This window comes from Pavona decussata, unplaced genomic scaffold, assembly GCF_977016875.1.
Source record: "Pavona decussata unplaced genomic scaffold, jaPavDecu1.1 SCAFFOLD_51, whole genome shotgun sequence".
NCBI classification, from domain to species: domain Eukaryota; kingdom Metazoa; phylum Cnidaria; class Anthozoa; order Scleractinia; family Agariciidae; genus Pavona; species Pavona decussata.
The window spans coordinates 6,663,804-6,677,500 of record NW_028145473.1 but is presented as its reverse complement, the minus strand read 5'-3'; the positions used below and the strand labels follow the sequence as shown (position 1 = coordinate 6,677,500).

The 13,697-nt window shown below is 37.9% G+C and overlaps 1 protein-coding gene across 1 annotated transcript in view; it reads left to right on the top strand.

The window, feature by feature from the left end:
- The first annotated feature begins 4,472 nt into the window (after nt 1-4,472).
- LOC146481295 (uncharacterized) overlaps nt 4,473-13,697 on the top strand; it is a 54,530-nt gene continuing 45,305 nt past the window's right edge. The window contains exons 1-5 of the mRNA XM_085108891.1: nt 4,473-4,538; nt 5,492-5,563; nt 11,841-11,912; nt 12,864-12,935; nt 13,323-13,394. The gene's annotated coding sequence lies outside the window, so the exon portion shown is untranslated. The remainder of the gene's footprint in view (nt 4,539-5,491; nt 5,564-11,840; nt 11,913-12,863; nt 12,936-13,322; nt 13,395-13,697) is intronic.

Here is a 13,697-nt window from a genome sequence, read left to right as displayed (position 1 = left end):
ACAGGTGTTTGGCCTGGGTTTAAATGATTTACTACAGCTTTGATCATATTCATAGCGTGTAGAATCATCGCGATGGAATGTGCGTTCTCGTAGAACATAGGAAGAAGCGATATCACTGCCGGAACATACGCTGTTGTTGGTTGACGAGATGCATGGAATGCTGCCCAGGATATGAAATCACCTTTTTCAAGAGTTGCTTTTGATGCTAACTCTTTTGCATTTCGAAGCCATCGGAACTCTTCTTCTTCTGGCACATCTACTGGAGTAACCGTTCCGTGTTCTAGGCCTATATAACCACTGGGAGGCTCTGGAACGATGGGATCATTAACTAGCAGAACTGCAGGAGGAACATTGCAAAATGCAATAGGTAGCTCGCTTATAGCCTTCACTTCTTGAACAGTTCCATCTATCACATTTGTTCCACGTTCAGTTCCTTTTATGGTGGCCGTAGGATGCTGAACTAGCGATATGGCTGTGCCATGAAAGGAGTCGCTTGCAGTTGTAGAACTCGGGTTATGATCAATATTGTCGATGGCTGCTGTAGTGAACACATCTTTTCGTAGCTTTGGAGGGCAGACAACACCTTCCTTTTCAAACTGTGCCGTGACAGAATTAGCTAAGTCCGTGGAAATATCCATCACCCGATCATAGGAAATGCATAACCCAAGCTTGTGCATGACCTCTACAAGGCTCCTCTTTCTCGTTTCACCGTGAATTTTCAGAGCTGTGTATACTGGTAACGGGCATTCTCTTTCTCTTCTATGGCGCACAGTTTTTCCTGCTCTTCCCTGCTTGCAGCTGTTAAATGATAATAACTGTGAGATGGTTAGTGCTGCTGTTATTGCCTGGTCTTCTTCCTCTATTTCCTTGTTATCTTTCTTGATGCTGGGGCCTTCGATAATCATACTGACAAGGGCGAGCACTGATGCTGGTACCGATTTCTTCTGACAGTCGATCTCGAATGTTCCTTTGAAAGACTGTTGAAGACTAAACATATCCCTCCGTACGATTCTGGCCGCTCGTGCCAGTTGCAATGCCTCAGAATCATAGTCCTGTTCGCAAGCCTTTCGAATGGCATCCCCGATAGTATCATTAAAGACCAGCAAAATATGTTTCCCTTGTGTATGAGCAGTTAGGTCTGGTATTGCTGCCAAAAGCCTCTCTTTAAGTCTCGTTGTATTAATATTTAAGCTCGACTTTGGAATTCCAAGCCCTTGAAGCTTTTCGGAGTATAGACTTCCTAAGTCAGCAAGCTTGAATACAGGAGAAGTTTCACCAGATTCACGATGATCCTCTAAATATGAGACCAAAGACGCAAATGCTATACCATGTAGAGACGACATTGACTTCTCTTCCTCTGAATTTGACTTTATTTCGGGTTTGCGTACATCGTTATACAATGACACAAGACATCTTGCATGATATTTTGCCTCAATGGCAATCATATCACCAGAAGAAAGCTTTGCCAATAGATCACCTCTTTTCAATTTCATGGCACTTTCTCGAACTTTTTTGTCAAGCTCAAAGGTCGACGCCATCTGAGGGCCTAATGTTCCAGCAACTTGATTGCAAAAAAAGCACAACTCTTCATCTTTGTTTTCGCACTCGCTACGGCCAAATGAGCTTGTTCGCCTTGTTTTCTTGGGACTGTGTGGTGGCAACTCTTCTTGGTGTTTTCTTTTTTCTGCCCTTTTAAGTTAAGTGCTATTGATTTTGTCGTTACAGGATTTGTGCCACGACGCCTCATGCTTTGATAGTGTGTTGAATACACCACTGCCATCATCCAACTGGTTATGTTTTATATCAAAAGGAAGTGCACCAATAGCAAAGAAACCTTGAAGATTTTCTGCCATACTCTTGTAGCCGGCTCCCAAATCTAATCGCTTTGAGCGAGCTGGACATTGTAGACTCTCCTTCGTACGTTTTTGGCACAGTATGCACAAACTCCATTCAAAAAGCCTTTCTTGTTCTTCAGAGGGAATAGTTTGAGTTTGTTCAAAAGGATTTATTTCTTTAAAAGACTTTCTTGACATCTTAAAAGCAATATATAAAAATGAGAAAATGGTTTGTCTATTGCTAACTCTTTCGAAAAACAACCGAGAAGTGCTAGTTACCAATTTAACGAGTCTTTGGCTTACAAACTTAGCAACAGGACATTGAACTGACAGGTTTTTTTTTTTTGCCATGAAGAGAAAGACTCAGTGAAACAAAGGTATGCCCATTTATTGTTATATTTCGTTTCAGTATGAACAGAAACCCTTCCTAAAATGATTAAAATGAAATTGAAATGATAAAAATTTAAGTTTTTTAACACAAATGAACATGTACAAGGAGTGTCTGCATCGAATATTACTTTACTTCTGTTAGCTCGAATAAGACTAATTCAAACGTTTCCGAAAGTTGTAGAAAAATGACTTTAAATCAAATCTATTTCTTTCGCCTAGCATGCATGTATAGTAAATAATTTCTCCAAAATACTTATATTTGCTAAATATAAGTCACTGTTTTTAAAACTTACTTTCACGTGGCAGATTTGGAAGGACAGCAAGTTGCTACATGGAGGCCGCCATATTGGATATCATACTGAGGCTTGGGCTCTAGTGCTCTTTTTGAAATAAGGAGGGGAGAGAAGAAGACTGGGTGAATTAGTGAAAAACTCATTTTTTTTTCTTCTTAGTGGTTTCGAGGGCTTACCCTTGCCCAACAAAACAAATTTGCAGGGATAAAGGATCGTATTTATTTATTTTTTTTTAATAAATAAGGTAACAAGTATTTTAATTATATCACCACTAGAGTTACATTATAACGGTCTAAAAAGCTTTCAAAAACAACGAGTACACTTAAAATATACTTCAAATGTAGCCTTTGAATTGTTTACAATCAAAATCTCTGCATTGCTAGTAAAAAAATATGGAGTTTTACACAGTTTTTACTTTCAGCCTCGTTTTCATGTAATGACAAATGTGGCGCCGCCTATCTCCCCACAAGGTGACATTTCACGTTGGCCCTATATCAGAATTTAATAAGCAGCCTAAGAGCTATCTTTTTGCAAAGTTTCATGCTTGTATCACAAAACGAACGATTTTGATATTTTTTCGGCTAAGCAGCTGCACTAAGAGGGGCAGGGAAGGAAAGGAAATGCCTGCCGCTGAGCCCAGACATTTTACCGAACGCCGTTTGCCAGCGAACGGGAAGCAATGATGTATTACCATTGGTCAATCGTCTGTCAATCAAACTCATAGACCAAAACGTCTATCAAAGGTGAATATACTGGCCAAGGCGGAAAAGAACTTCCCCGAGTGTCCTTTCGATTTCGAGTTTGCTTTGCTTTGGAAACGACGAAACTACTTTCGCAGAGATATACGTTTATTCAGCTGAAACCGGAGCAAAGGACTGCTTTAAGGGAGAATATCCATTAACATCAAGCAAAATCAAGAATTCTCGGTCACGCTCAAAATATAGTTTTCATTGCGCTTTGGTCTGAAAGCTTGTTTCGCATACGAACAAAGAAATTTTTATTCAAACTCTGTAATCATAAATAGATTGAGGAGGCCTCAAGTACTACTTTGTAGGAAAATTTCAGTTCTAACCACGGTCTTTCAAAATTTAGAACGACTTTGTACTCACGTTTATAAGCGAAATACAATTTTATGCTGGAAACGCGAGGAAGTATTTAGCCATGTGGGACAAGCTCTTTCTGTCTGTAATTCCAGCTATAAGCAAGTGAGTTGGTATTCTAAAACATTAGTAAAATCTGTCGTAGGTTTATTTTATCTCCGCTTTGTTCGAGCGGCGTAAAGTTCGAGAAAATCTTCTAAAAATACTGCAACTTGAAGTAAACAAGTTGCCCTCCGCAATTCTGTTTTCTTTTTCGCTGAGATTTACCAGAAGTTAAAAATGATTGGTTCTGATCTGACATTTGACGTGACAGTGAAGGCCCCAAGGGAGCGAAGCCATTTGGGGGCGTTCGGTAAAATGTCTGGGCTCAGCGGCAGGCGTTTCCTTTCCTTCCCCGCCCCTTCCCCCCCCCCCCCCCCCCCTGCTCCTACTTTTCGCTCCTTTTGGCCAATGCCTTCGCGCGCTTACCCCACTTGGCTTGAAGGAAACGGAAACGACTGCTACGCAGGCTATATTTTCACTCAAACGCGAGGTCAAGCAGGGTTATTTGCATGCACAAAAAAGAAAACTAATCATGCACTTCATTATAAAAGAGGTCTATAAAGGGGTTGGTTTTGCTCATTACCAGTCATGTTCTACCACCCCATCGTCAGTACAATACAATCAACAGTTCTTGATCAAGCTGGTGTTTTGGTGGATGCGAAACTTCAACCTTAAAGTTAAAATATTCAATGTAACATTCGTCTAAGCTGAGCAATTTTGAAATTCACAGTAACCCTACTTTAAAGGTGGTAGACCCGCTTCGCCAATATTACTATGTAACCAAATTTTATTACTGTGCTTTACAGGGTCCTGCGGTCCAACCCTCTTTTCCTCATTCGCGGTGGCGTATTTAAGAATCTCACCAATCTCGACACACTGTGAGTTTATATTTAAAATTATAAAAACGACAGCAAGGAATATTCACATAGGTTCACTGTAATGATCTGTTAGATGCTGCATGTTACTTATTAATTGGAATATTCAGATCGCTGTTAGTCGATCCTTAGTGAAATCAGACTTCTTGTCGAGTGAGAGACCCTGCGATCTTAGTGATGAAATAAGAACAAGCTGTGCCATTTCGTCCGCTGTCACTGTAGGTTCACCTGTAGTGAAACTAGATCATCACGTCTGCCTTGAATGCAGGAGAATGGGATTCGAGTCCTCGGCAGCGAGCAATATTTTCACATAGTACGAAACTACGCTTATTACCCTTTCTAGACCAGGCTTAGTCCCCCCCCCCCCCCCCCCACCTCCATAACGTCACAAATGTAAAAGTGATGAAAATGAAGCTGGAAGCATAGAGAGTAAATCCAAAGTTGTTTCCTTTGAGGTTCGCAACGAGAAGTGATGATGTAATATGAGGCGGACATTGCGTCACAATTTGACCTTGCATAAGCTATCTTGGATTGTTTCATTTCTCCATAACCTTAGAAAACCGCTCAAATCGACCAAAAAGTGTTTAAAATGAAAAGAAATCACGAAAATGATAAGAAAAAAAAACAAGAAATGTTGTACTTTTAAAACATGGATATTCCGAAATCTGGTAAACCTACATGTCAAAAATTGGTTCTCATGGCAACATCAAATTCGATAAATATTAGCCTACCATACCAATTTTTTTCCAGATAAATGTCTGAAAAAGTCACGAAATTTCGTCGTTTCGTTTGCGCAAGAATTAAAAAAAAATGTTATTAACGTTGTAAGTCATAAAGGCCATAAAGGCCATAAAGGAGGGAGTGTATTACACACCACCAAAGTTAGCAGATGCCAGCAACAACAAAAGTGACGACAACAACCACAAAACCAGTAATGTATTACTGTTGCCTTGCAGGGATTTGTCTTCTTGCGTTATTTCGCACCTAGCTGACGACGCGTTTTCCGATCTGACCAATCTGAAATTACTGTAAGTGAAAACAAGCTCATAAACAAAGCAATTTTTACCAAAGCCTGTGAAACCATGTTTATCTTCAGAGCGTTTAACATTGAAATTGGATTGAATTTAATCTCATTACGCTAGACTAAACTAATGCTATCTAGAAATTCCTCCAACCCTTCATAACTCGGAAACTATTAAAGTTATGCCAATGGCAATTGGAGCCGGAATAAAAAGTACGTCCAAATATGTTTACTTAAGTTCCACAACGAGAAGTGAAATTTCCAAATTCCAATTCGACCTGGAAACAGCGGAGAGAAGAGCCACTCTGTGGATTCCGCTGAAATTCCTATTTATTTATTTATTTATTTTTATTTTTTTATACGTCGTGATTGCCAAATGGTTGTCATCTTGGATCCTCTAGCTTCCATTTACGGATTTCTCCAAAAGTTCAGAAGGCCAAAATTGAACGGAAATTAATCAGATGAAATATAGAAAAATGATTAAATCAAACTGACTGACTCTAAGAAAGGTACTTTTTCTTCAATAAAAACATAATATTTCATTTACGAAAAATCTGCCTGTAAATATTAGTTTGAGTGGTAGCATCAAATTCAGTGATCTGACCTATCACATCAAATTACTCCAAGATATAGTTTTGACAAAGTCACGAATTATTTTTACCTAAAATAATTTTAAAACAGGTTATAAACGTGGTCAGAATTCCCCCCCCCCCTCCCCCCTGTTCTAAATAGAGTTCATATCCTAGAGGAAGAAACGAATCAATGGACAGTTGCCGAACAGAAAATCGTGGCACCTAAAAGTAATACTCACCAGTTGGCAACTATGTTTTGACGCCTAATCACCGGGAAATGTAGTGCGATAATAAAGCGTATCAATCGCTTACACGATACTAGGAACTTGACCGAACCAAAATAACTGCATCAGAGCGTTAGCTCAGTAATTTTCTTGAACGCTATTCAACAAATACCAGTGCTCTTTGGAATTAAAATTGCATTTCTACGTTGTTTGCTATTGGTTATTGAGTGGCTGTGCCTTAGGTTAGAGATTCGCTCTTTTGTTTGGCTCGGCTAACTTGTCTGTTAAAGCTATCTATATGAGTGTATATGAGTGTTTCTGAGATTGTAACAATCGCGGCCTTTTTCTTAACACGTTTTAAAACAAAATGCAATATTCTAAAACGAGAAGTTCTGAAGCTTTCTTTTCGTTTTTGCCAGAATTGGACAAAAAACTGTCAAAATTCTTTGATTTTAGAACTGCTGTCAAGCAGTGAGAAATAAATCGGACAAAAACCATCCAATTTCACGTACTTTTACTAAACCTAAAGAGTTACAACAAACACGGCCTGCATTAAAATGGCCCAAACTTTTCCATTTACGATCGTCATAAGGAGAAATTCTTTGAAATTAAGGCGATTCTGTTTAGAAGGTAAAGTATGTGTGCAAAATATGTAGAAAACTATACTTAAATGTAAGAGCCTAGAAAATCATTTACAAATTTTGTTTTAATTTCTTTATTTTTTCTACACTGTAAAGAAACGGGAAAATTAACACCAAAAAAGCATTACCATTAAAGACTCACTTAAGTAAGAAAAGGTCAATAAAACTTTGCTATAGACGCGTAATGTCGGTGGAAATTTTCTCCGACTTTACCTTTATCACCTCAAAATGTCCCTGGAAATTTCTATCGACATTTACCTTCAGAACGCAAAATCTCGCTGGAAATTTCTATTGACATTACCCTCAGAACGTAAAATGTCGCTGGAAATTTCTATCGACAGTTCGCTATTTCAGAACTCAAAATGTCGTTCGAAATTTCCACCGACAATACTTTTAAGACCGTAGAATGTAGTTGAAAATTCGTTATGACATCTTGTTTTAATAATAAAATGAGTCAAAGGCTGCTAGTGGCAAAACTAGTCTTCGTTGACCTTAAATTTACACAAGGCATAAAAGGGTTAACACTTTCTATTGATACATTACATTTGACTTGTATTCTTTCACGAAAAATTCGTTGACTATCTTGGAACATTCTTCCGGCAGCTCTGAGCACTCAGAAATATTTAAAAATTGACTAAATTTGCAAATCTGCTACTGAGCTTGACTGAGGCCCTTCTTTGCGTAACTTTACAAAATTAAGAAAATCCCCTTTTTTTAAATTTCACATTTCATGAAGCTATACAGAACGATAATGTTCGGAACGCAAAACTTATAATTGGCATTCCGTCCCAACTTTAAACAGAGGCTTTTCCGAAATTCGGACCCTTGGTCTGATAAATCCGCAGAATTCAGTTATCAAATACTTCTTAATCCAGGGGTCCGAAATTCAGACCTTTACTTTGCTGAATCCGCAAAACATATATGTTTTAAAAGAAGAGGTCACTTCTGTATCCAGGCTTTACATAAATTCCCTCACTCATAACTGATGATAACTTACAAGTTGAACTAACCAATTGCAGAAGTGCTTTAATACGATGGAATTTCCAGCATCATTGACTAACTTGATCTAAAGGCCGCAGAATTTCTACAACCTCCCTTTGAACAGGTGTGCAATCTAAGTAGTGAACTCATCGAAGGAGAATTATGGATGACATTTATGGCGGACACTGTTTGGTGATGGCCTATTTTACAATATAAGATAAATGTAATCTTAATTTATAAAGGTAAATTCTGAACAAAGGAAAACGTTTCATTTTTACTGAGAATGTCAACTTATTTCCCCCGACCTCTAAACAGCTGCTCTAAACTCTTTACATCAGTTGAAACCTTTTCCTCTTCCATTCAGACTTGTCTTTGAAGAATAACAACAGCGGGTGTCTTATTTCACCACTTTCTCTGCATGCTAGTGTAGTGGAATGTATTTCCCTCCATTTCTTAAAGAAAGAAAAAGAAATATAACGTGTTAAAAGCATTACTCCGAAGTTAAATGTAACATGGACCAGGACAAATTCTCTTAGACCCGATCGATAGCAGGCAACAGGCACAGAACTGCTAAGTGTCCAGCGATACAAAAATAGGCCGAGTCTAGGCTCCGTTTATCGGTACATCCAAGTATTTTGAATTTATTTGAAGCTATTTAAAGTATGGCAAACACAACTGAATACTCTTTTCAACTTGAAAAGAAGATGTACATACCAGAAGAAACATAGCCAGTTTTCCCGCTCGTAACGGACTTGAACCTTGAACGCTGCTATCTGTATCACTAGTCTATCAGTATGCTATTGTCCATCCTAGCAGTAAGCACGTACATGACGGCTCCATGCTCCTTCCGAAATCTGGCCGTCTAAATTCAAATAATCGCTGTCTTTCGCTTTCACTTTTTCATTGAATTCCATGCTATTGGAAACTCCAAATTGTAGTACTTGAGTTGATGTAAATGAGGGTCAAAACGCAACGACCACGCTACAAAAGTAAATGAATGGCCTTTGTAACAGCAACGATCTGACCGCCAAAAATGTAACGTTATCAAAGAGTTCTTTGTATCAGTTCTTGAGTCACACGAGGTTGTGTGACATTTTGTTTTCCCTCTTAGTTTTGAAATAAAAGGGCCATAGCCGTGTCTTGCTGGCAAAAAGCACTAGACCTAGTAACGTTAAATGACTGGTGGGCCCAAATATCTTTTTTGAGACAATTTGAAGAGTTTGCGTGCAAGCTACGTGACTCGACATCGATCACGTGCGATGACGCACAACCGGACTATTGACAGGTTGGGATCGCGTGGTTCAAAATTATCTTTTCGTCGTTGGCGAGCTGGTTTCAGTGGTTTATTCGGCTCCGTTTTGGTGTTGACTTCATGGAAAAAATCAGAAAAATGTCATATTGTTTGATGGGAAAGCTGGTGAGCTAAAAGTATGAGCTCGATGAGACTAGAGACACCCAACATTTACGAACGTCATTTATGGCTGATATTTTTACGCTGACCTTTTACGCCGTACTCAAGGTATTTATATAATTTCCTTTTAAAATTGTGAGGCTAGCCTGGCTAGCTATGTAAATCGCACTTGATGTACTCAAACCGGCGATAGAGGAAATCTCCCACGTCAATTTTTGTGTATCTGTGTTCCGAGCGTTTACTGAGTATTTATTCATTTTTATTCATGGCTGTTATTCATTTTTAAATCGCGCGCGTATTAGGTTTATAATTTCCTGTTTCTGAGATGTTTGTGATGTTTCTATGCTGTTCTACGCCATCCTTTCTAAGGCAAGACAAACCCTTTCGATGACCACTCGTCATGAATTCAGTTTGTATGACGGAGACATACCGTATTTATCGTCCGTGGCCTTTGCATGGCCAAACATTTAAAGAAGCAGTTGTAAATGGGTTGTCATCTGTAAGCCATAAAACTACAAAAAGTCACTTCATAAACAGAGTCACGCTATTTTTCATCGCGCAGAAGATTTAGCGGTTTAGCTGATGTATTATTTTCATTTCTGCATTGGTGTTTTGATATTTCGTTTTCAGGCTTACCACAGCTGTTCGTTCAGAGAGGTATTCGTATTCAACACTGGCTGACCTCATTACCGGCGAAGTGATGTGACAACATCTATCTCCTAGTATATCAAGTGTAATTTTTTGCGCCATGAGTTAATCATCTACAGATGCTAGTGCAGCGACTAATTTACCTGGAAAATGCTCATTTAAAGAAGATGTGTAAGGCCAGGGACAGAAACCCATCTGGGGGCAGAGAACATATTTTTCGATTAGTATTATTCCTAATTTTTTTTTTCGCAATTTATGAAAATCGTGGTCTTAGACGTGAACTCTGCTGCACCCTAAGCTCAATGAGCGTTCTGTGACAAACATAATGTTTATGACACGGTGGAAGCTTGGTTTCTGTATAAATTTAGCATTGCATTTTGCGTGTTTTTATCGGATTGAAAAGTAAGGGTCCTAACGGACCGTTGGTCTCTTAGTGAATGTAGTATTGCATCAGTTTTGAGTGATTTGAGCGGATGAAAAGTAAGGGTCCGAATTTTGGAAGCAAGGGTCAGTTTACTTAGAATCTTAATTCGTGGGGCACAAATGTAGCTATCCGCTAAAATCGAGAAACTTGGCAAGCCCCAACGTAACAATTTTTCTCCGTCCGCCAGTTTTAAGAACTAGAACTAACAAGAATTAGTTGAAACATTGCGTTCCTCAAGAATAGGAAAAACTAAGATGTACCTTTAGTCTTGAAATTACACCAAAAACATGAGATAACTTTACTTTTTAAGACATGAAAAGAACATTACGATATTTTACGACACAATTATAGTTTTGTGCAGAATAATTCCGAAGAAAAAGGTCTCTAATATATATTCTCGCGGAATTTTCGATTCTGGAAAAACGTAGTTTGGAAAGCGTTTGATAACATTATCTTAAATCAAATAGCCTTGCTACTTTTAATGGAAAAGTATGGTCATGACAGCAATAAAAAGGTCCATAGTAAACTGTTAAATGTTATCTTTGACATTTATTGTGACTTGCCACTGCGTTGTTGCTATTGGAGAGCTGAGCGTATCGTATTTTTCAACCGCGGCAGAAAAATGTCGGTGGAAATTTCTACCGACATGTCCACTGTTTGTTACTAAAAACGGTGAAAATGTTTTACTCTGGTTATAACATGTCGGTGAAAATTTCCATCGACGGGCGGAATTTTTTTTTAGGAAGATGCGTACAAAAATTTCCAAAATACGTTTTAGATACGGATAAATGTCGATGAAAATTTTCACCGACCGTTCAAAAAAATATGTCGTATTTCGACAGAAAATCCGTTAGCAACACAAAACTATAACTTGTCAAAAACTAGCCTTCTTTTGTCAGCCTGTCACACATATGGCAAAAGTAAGGAGTTTTTCACTTTTATTTCCGGAGGTGCTCGTATTCAATACAGGCCGAGTTCAAATTAATGACAATTTGCAACATGTGCTTTTAACTATGGAAAATGTATCCCTATTTGCCTCAAATTTTACAGGCAGGGATCAATTTTGGTAAAATACTCAATTTTTTGCAAATTTTTGACGTTTTAGAATATCGCATTTTGTTTTAGAACGTGTTTCTTGTTCTTCAAAGAAAGTGGATGTCAAATTCCAGTTGCCGTGGAAACATAAAAATCATTTGAACAGTTAAAAATGCCACACCAAACTGTTACTGGATCAATTTTAGGAAAATTACATCGCTTGGTGGTGCTTGTTTTAGTATTAAAAACATCAACAACAGAGAACGTAAGAAATCCAGTGACCCCTCCCCTCCCTTTTGACAGGCTACGGAAAGGGTAATCTCTCAATGGTGTTATCTGTTTTTTTAGTTACCTGCAAGCAAACAATATCCAGCACCTTACCGCGGGCGTATTTTCCAATCTTACAAAATTAGATACTCTGTAAGTAAACGTTTTTGAATTTGTTTTCAAAGCATTTTAGTCCAAAAGTAATTTTAAGGTTATATAATTTGATTCATTTTTAGAGCTTCAGTGTATATTATTTTCCTAAGTGAACATTAGGATTTAGGGGTTTGATTAGAAGTTAGTGATAAGTTGTTACAGTTTAGACTTTGCGAGGGTGGCTACCGTTTACAGTCCAATGATCGTTTGCTTAGATTCTCGGCATCGAGAAGTTTACACTGCCTTTATAATAATAATAGATCCTATGAAAGAAATGTGATGGTATATTTCCAGCCTGGTGAATGAATGAGAATGATGATTATTCCAGAAAGTGACGCAGGCTTACTCGGAAAAAAGAAATCCGAGTGCTCCTATCAGGAGTCGAACCTAAGACCTTCCGATTACTAGTTCGGATGCTCTACCACATCATATAAAAGCACATCGCAGTCTTTCGACTGAATTACGTGTTCTATTTACAAAACTAAAATCCATATCAATATATATATATATACAATAAAAGGTGGGGAAGAAAAAAAATATAAAAAACCAATAAGAGTATAAAGATAAGTAAAATATATATTAAAAATTATCGCTATGGCTTAATAGTGGTCTCTTCACCCAGTACCAATATGAATTAAACGTGTAGTATTCTTTTGCTCAAATTTCTATAGAAATAGCCATGGTATAAACCCGAAGTAATTATTCCGATATCATTTACGCTGAAGTCCTCCTCTAACCCAATTTATCTGTTTTATTAGGATTATCTTAATACTCGACAATAGATTAAAAAATAAAGCAATTATAATAAAAATATAATACCCGACAATAGTGATATTCAATAAACTGGTCGACGCGAACTTCAAGTGTTAATGAGTGACGGACGTATCAATGGGGCTGCCTTGTTTTCTTGTTTGTTTATTTGTTTATTTATCCATTTTTTGCTTATTTCAGGTTCCTGACAAAAAACAAGATTCAGGGTCTTACAACAGGCGTATTTTCTTCTCTCACACAATTACGCACACTGTAAGTTAACCTTTTGCATTTGCATTGTGTCTATTTAGGTAGGGAGTAGGAGACATCTGAATGAATACTAACTCATTGAATAGTTATCAGTCATAAAAAATTAATATAGTAATCCAAGACACCGAATTCAAATGCCCAACCTGCTCCAAAAATAGCATTAACATTAATGCTGTGGAATCTGAAAAACAAAAATTAACACAGTCATATGTAAAATTAAGCGAAATACATATAGCTAAGTTTTCCAAACTTGTACTCAATACATCCCTTTATAATAAGTCATCTTTTTGCTCGAGAACGATTGTTAATTAACAACGTTGTCTGAGCTGCACGTGATGCAAACACCTTTTTCTTCGAGTGAATTACATATGAAATGTGTTATTTTGACAGGTACCTGGGATCAAACAACATACGAAACCTTACAACAGGCCTATTTTCTTCTCTTACACAATTAGACCAGCTGTAAGTTAAGCCTTTATAGTATGCATTACTTACTTACTTCAGGACTACAGTCTTGATTTTGTGTCTTAATCAACGTCCAGAGATAACTAAACCAGGTTTTCCTCTCCACTGGGGACGTGTTGCATGCACGTGTTGGTAACCGACAAAGAACCAGCCCTGTGTATGAAGATCCAATTAAGAGGGTGTCTTTTTTAAAACCACCCACTCGAATTTCGCATCAAAATCAATCTTGCCTGAAACTCTGGCAAATGAAAGCCTACACCAAAGCAAGAAATAAGCAGGTTTGGTTTGGTTCAAATTGAT